Genomic DNA, 6,896 nt, shown 5'->3' with positions numbered 1-6,896 from the left:
ACCTTTCTCTCTGTCTCTCTCTCTCACTGTCCATAACTCTACCTGTCAAAAAAAAAAAAAAAGTGTCATTTATTTGGAAATTCAATGCCTGAACTTTCTTTGCAGCTCCACCCTCTATAGGGCTTTGCATATAGAAGTCTCTTACTGAGAGCTATCAGTAGGAATGATGAGTGTTCACTTAATTATGTACTTAACAGTCATAAATTTACAAGAAAACATTTATAACCCTTACAGGAAACATAACTTTCCTAGCACATATCCAAAGGGAAGCAGTATCATAAAGCAACAGGAAGTGTTTTTCTTAAGGGAGGACTAATTATTGCTGTTCTCAATTTTCAGAGGAAATTAATTTCTTTTTACAAAACGTAGATTTTAGAAATCTATTACTGTATATTTAAATGAACATCTCTTAGTTTCAATGATAGCACAAAAACCAGTCACTTTCCTATATACAAAATGAAAGAATTTAGTTAAGACATTGGGTTTACCTTGGTAAACAACATTTGAATATTGTGATTACCTTAAAGATGACAGGTACTGACTCCCTGGAGGGAAGTAATATATGGCAAGCTTAGAGAAAATGGATTATTCAAGATGTCATATCTTGAAAAAGAAATAATATCTTTGATATTCAAAGCACCAGAAGATCATTTAATACATGTGTAGAGAAATCAGTGATACATTTGATGTTTAGAAAAGATAGGGTGGCTGGTGCCATGGCTCAATAGGCTAATCCTCCGCCTGCAGCGCCGGCACCCCCGGTTCTAGTCCCGGTCGGGGCACTGGATTCTGTCCTGGTTGCCCCTATTCCAGGCCAGCTCTGTGCTGTGGCCCGGGAGTGCAGTGCAGGATGGCCCAAGTACTTGGGCCCTACACCCACATGGGAGACCAGGAGAAGCACCTGGCTCCCAGCTTTGGATCAGCGCAGTGTGCTGGCCACAGCGCATTTGCGGGCCACTGCGGGGTGAACCAACGGCAAAAGGGAAGACCTTTCTGTCTCTCTCTTTCACTGTCCACTCTGCCTGTCAAAAAAAAAAAAAAAAAAGAAAAAGAAAAAAGAAAAGATAGGGTTTTCTTTCTCTGGGCTGGGACCTAGGTGGTGGCGATATGGCTAAATGTACCAGGAGGTCAGGATCGTGGGTAAAAAAATACAGGACCCACTATGGTGCCTCCTTCTGCAAAATGGTGAAGAAAATTTAAATCAGCCAGCATGCCAAGTATACTTGCTCCTTCTGCAGCAAAATTAAGATGAAGAGACCAGCCATGGGAATCTGGCACTGTGGTTACTGCATGAAAACAGTATCTGGTGGTGCCTGGACATATAATACCACTTCCACTGTCACAGTGAAGTCTGCAATCAGAGGAATGAAAGAATTGAAAGACCTGTAGAGGTTTCATCTTTGAGACATCAATAGCCTATAATAAATGGGTGAATTTTTATAACAACAACAAAAAAAGATAGGGTTTTAAGAAAAGTTGCTATGTTTTCCTCTTCCATCATGTAAAGGAGACTGGATATGTCAGGTTGGGGAAAATTCAGAGGAAAAATTATTAAACCTAAATATTGTTAAATGGAAGGAAACAGGTCATGTTTAATATAATGACATATTAAAAGTATAGATAAGTTGTTTCCTTTTACTGGGCTCATTAATATTAAGATCTGCTCAATGAAGTCAAGTTACATATAACTATTATAAAATCATCCTTTTTCTCCAGAACTGCTGAAAAACAGTGATGGACTCCATTTCTTGCCAGTGAGGCTGCTGTATCAATCTCATAGTTGTACCAGTCTCACAGTTGTGACAGTATTTATTTGGTTTAGTTGGTTTCAGAGTCTGGGTTAGTGCCTTTTTTAAAAATAATAACCTGTTTTTTAAACTAATTGAAATTAACTCACCATAGGTAAACCCATTTGGATTTTTATGGATTTATTCTTTTTTTTTTTTTAGACAGGCAGAGTGGACAGTGAGAGAGAGAGAGAGACAGAGAGAAAGGTCTTCCTTTACCATTGGTTCACCTTTCAACGGCCGCTGTGGCCAGTGCACCACGCTGATCTGAAGCCAGGAGCCAGGTCTGGTCTCCCGTGCGGGTGCAGGGGCCAAGGACTTGGGCCATCCTCCACTGCACTCCTGGGCCACAGCACAGAGCTGGCCTGGAAGAGGGGCAACCGGGACAGAATCCGGTGCCCCGAGCGGGACTAGAACCTGGTGTGCCGGCACTGCTATGCGGAGGATTAGCCTGTTGAGCCACAGTGCTGGCCGGTGGGTTTATTCTCAAGAGGTAATAGTCTTGGACTGTTTGGCTATCATTCCTTATGAAAGATAGCAGGCTTCAATATGGACACACTATTACTGATTACTGCTGTATTTTTTTTAATCACTTTAGGAACTGCTGATTATTTGTGTTTTAGTCTTATGTTTCTTAGAATATCAGAGTCATCAGAGATGACTATTAGTTTGTAGATTCTAGGCCTTGCACCTGATCTTCGTAATCAGTTTTACTGTGTCCAGGAATCTATCCTATAACTTTAAACTTCCCAAGTGATTTATTTGTGCCCTAGGGTAATACCTTAGAAAAATGAATTGGTAATTTCCAGTGGATAAATTAGTGGTATGGGCACTTAAAAAAAACAAAAACTTTCAGTTTAATGACTTGCTACTGCTGGATTAGCTAAATTCATCTGCCATTTCTCCAGTTACCCCTACAGAGAATCAAAAACTAAGCTTGCTCTTAACGCATATGGCATGTCTTTATAGTCACAACTAGGAGTTGACAATTAGCCCAACTGTTTTATTGCTGGTGGAAGAGAGAATAATTAATTACAGTTGTAAGATTAACTATTCAATATTTTGGGGGGATGTTCCCTGTCTTTTAGTTTGCTTATAGCATCAATCTAATTAATTTATTAAATAATAAATATTTGGCATATAAATAATAAAACTTATTTATTAGGCTACCTAGAACAAATTCTACAATGTTTTACTCTTAGAAGACATACACAGAAATTATTTTTATTAAAGATACACATTTTATGATTATTGTAATAATGATAATTTAAAGCTAAGTTAGGTATTAGATTATCCCATTCTTAAAATATTTTCTGATTTGATGATTGCAATCACTGTATATCATAGAATGTTTGCTTTTAACAATCACTTTTCCCTTTGTGTATGTGTGTGTGTGTAAGCAAAATTTGAGAATATTTAAAATTTTTCCATCTTTATTGAGGTAAATGATAGACAGGATTACATATGTTTTAGGTGTATAATATGGTATTTTGACTTGTGTATATTGTGAAAATACATATACTGTAGTTATCACAATCAAGTTAATTAATATATCCAAAACCTCAAATACTTACCTTTTTTTTGTGGTGAGAACACGTAAGATCTACTGTTTGCAAATTTCAAGTATACACTATGGTCTTAGTAATTGTAATTGCTGTGCTATACATTAGATTGCCAGAATGTATTCATCTTATAGCTAAAAGTTTATATCCTTTGCCCAATATCTTCCCTTTTTTCCCACACCTCTTGTCCCTGGCAGCCACCATTTTACTGTCTGTTTCTATGAATTTGTTTTTAAAAATTTCACATTTGAATGAGTGTCTTTTTATGCCTAGCTTATTTCACTTAGCGTAATGTCTCCCAGGTTATACATGTTGTTGCAAATGACAGGATCTCCCTCCTCTCACTCCCCCACCTTTTTAAAATACTGAGTGATATTCCATCATACATAAATACAACATGTTTTTTGTTTACTCATCTGTCAATAGACACTTAGTTGTTTCCATATCTTGGCTATCCTGAGTAACTCTGCAATGAACAGTATCTCTTTAGAGATACTTACTCCACTTATTTTAGGGAAATATTGATAAGCAGAATTACTGTGTCATTTGTCACTTGTATTTTTAATTTTTAAGAAAGCTCCATACTATTTTCCTTGACAGCTGTAGTTATTAACGTTCCCACCAATAGTGTACAAGGTTTCACTTTTCTGTGTATTCCTGCTAAAACTTAATTGTGGTTTTGATTTGCATATCCCTGATAGATGATATGGAACACTTTTTCATATACCTGTTGGCTATTTTTAAGTCTTTTTTGGAAGAAATGTTCAGACCCTTTGCCCCTTTTTAATTTTTTTTTTTTTTGACAGGCAGAGTGGATAGTGAGAGAGAGAGAGACAGAGAGAAAGGTCCTCCTTTTGGCCGTTGGTTCACCCTCCAATGGCCGCTGCGGCTGGCATTTCTCGCTGATTCGAAGCCAGGAGCCAGGTACTTCTTCCTGGTCTCCCATGCGGGTGCAGGGCACAAGGACTTGGGCCATCCTCCACTGCCTTCCTGGGCCATAGCAGAGAGCTGGCCTGGAAGAGGGACAACCGGGATAGAATCCGGCGCCCCAACTGGGCCTAGAACCCGGTGTGCCAGCGCCACAAGGTGGAGGATTAGCCTGTTAAGCCACGGCGCCGGCCATCAAATACATTTTTTAAAAAAGGTAAAAAAAAAAAAACCCAATATCTGTCTCTGGCTCCTGACTCCAGCTTCCTGCTAATGTACATCCTGGGAGGCAGTGGTGATGGTTCAAATAATTGGTTTCCTGTCAACCATATGGGAAACCTTTCTGGCTCCTAGCCTTGACTCAGGCCTAGCCATGGCCATTGCTGACTTTTGTGGAAGGACCCAGCAGAGGGGGACTCTGTTTCTCAAATACATTTTAAACCATTAATTTTTGCAGCAGTTTGGCAGTTGTAGAAACTGAAGCTTAGAGAGTCAAATCGCTTGTGAAAGTCACATACTGAGAGTCATGATTCATACTCTGTTGATTTCAAGGTTCCTAGCATAAACTACTGTATACCTCATCATGTTTGTGTAAAGGTGATCCTGTATTTAAGTTTAAGCACTTCTGGGGATTTGGATATAGAAAGAAAATACCAATACCAATATTAATAATTATAATGGTAAATATTAATATAAATGGTAGGGATAACTTAAGTGATAGAATTAGGTAATGGTATTCTAATAGCTAACATTCATAGTATTAATAGCATGATTTATATTAATGATCAAGTAACTAATATCAATAGCTATTGCTATATGCTAGGAAATGTTCTGTGCATTAAACATGCATTCACTCATATGCTTAACAGCAAAATGTAAGGGAATCCAGATAGAGAGATATGAGAGTCATCCTGAGAAGTTGGAAGGTATATTGTTTACATATTAAAGAAAGTACCAATGATGATAAACATCTAGATAACTGTTAATTTTAGGAGAGAATTTTTGCTTTAGATTCTTTGAATTTCTCAGTAATCAGCCCCTTAGATAATTTCTTAGTGCCTTCACTACTATAAGCTGTCATTTTTGTATTAGAGATTATAAATATTTTATATTCATGGTCTAATACACTTTGGAGTAGACTCTTGGTTTGTAACAAATACCTGCTTTGGGTGTTTTTTAACTGGAATTAAGTTGTTTGCTTGGTACGATATAGTGTTATGATTTTTAGTCCTTTCTCTTTTAAAATCATCTGAGGAGTTAAATAAATAAGCATCAGCTCAATTTCTAAAGATTCTTAGTTAACTGGTCTGGAACTTTTAAAGAATACCTCCCTAGGAGATTTACATTTTCATCCAGTGTTGAGAAACACTGATTTCCCAGGTGCATTTTCTTTGTTATTCAGCATTTTAATAGCTTTCCATCTCTGAATTATGGTGTCTTTCCCCCTGAGCACTATGGTGTGAAAGTTGAATTTCCTCAAAGTAGCCCTCTGAATTAAGTTTAGGAAGCCTGGGCAAAATATACAAAACAGAATTAGATGAATAGTTCAGATTATTATGGAAATAATACCATTAGCTCTTGAATTCAGGAGAGCTATATATTGTTTTATGCTTAATTTGGGTTAAATAAACTTGATAATTAAAGATGACTTAACAGCAATTTGTATAAGTAGATTTTTGTTAGGAAACCAGACTGATAATTGTTCTGTTATGTTCCTGTGTGAGTCACTGTCTTTGCAAAAAGTAAATTTTGTCCAATTTTTATGTGATCTTATTGCTGTTTGTCGAATTATTTTATTATGTTTCTTTGTAGCTTTGTTGATCAATTTTTAGAGCTCTATTATATAATGAGGCAGAATATAGTCATTATTTAGAATTGTTCCTGTGTGTACCTTACCTTATCATACTTATTTCTCTATATAAAGGAAATTATTAAAAGAACTTGGAGGAGTATGGGCATGATGGTTGATTAGGAAGGTAGCTTACTGCTCTACTCCAGGAGAATATAGTTTAAAAAAAGTGGAGATAGTGCAGTCTCAGGGAAGAGATAGGGAGAAAACAGCAGAGAAAACTCTACACAAATTAGAGGGACACAGTGGACGTATTTGGAGGGCATGTTTACTCACAACTCAGGACCCCAGCAGCTGAGAGCCTCTGCAGAAGCGTTGGAGAATGAGGTGAAACCAGACTGCAGCAGCCAAGCCACTGGTGATAAAGCCACAGGAAGAGCCTAAAGGGAATCCAGCTTGGAGCACCATGGGGAATAGTGTACCTGCCAAACTAAAAGAGAAAAAAAGGAGGGGCATGTTTCTCTCTCTCCAATCACCCTGCAATGGTGCCCTGTAACAAGCTGATAGAGAATGGACACCACTTTGGACATACATAACAGCTGTCCCAGCTCATGTCTGTACCCAGCAACCAAGCATGTGGAGACTCCTGAGTCTGGTAGGGAGAACTGAGAGGAGGCTGGTTGCTGGTGACTGTGGGAGGCTTGTGTGCTGGGACTGTGAAAAACTAGAGACTATGTGGGAGGGCTTATAGTGTGGGTTGGACTTTGGGCAGTCACTGTGGGAGGATCCACACACTTAGGGCTCCCTGGTTACCTGATAATGGGTAATTCT

The 6,896-nt window shown here is 38.1% G+C and overlaps 1 pseudogene; it reads left to right on the top strand.

The window, feature by feature from the left end:
- Window positions 1–1,107: 1,107 nt before the first annotated feature.
- LOC133756580 (large ribosomal subunit protein eL43-like) lies at window positions 1,108–1,389 on the top strand (annotated as a pseudogene).
- The last annotated feature ends 5,507 nt before the right edge of the window (window positions 1,390–6,896 follow it).

Source organism: Lepus europaeus, chromosome 3 (genome assembly GCF_033115175.1).
Source record: "Lepus europaeus isolate LE1 chromosome 3, mLepTim1.pri, whole genome shotgun sequence".
Taxonomy (NCBI): Eukaryota; Metazoa; Chordata; class Mammalia; order Lagomorpha; family Leporidae; genus Lepus; species Lepus europaeus.
This window is presented reverse-complemented; position numbering and strand designations above follow the sequence as displayed.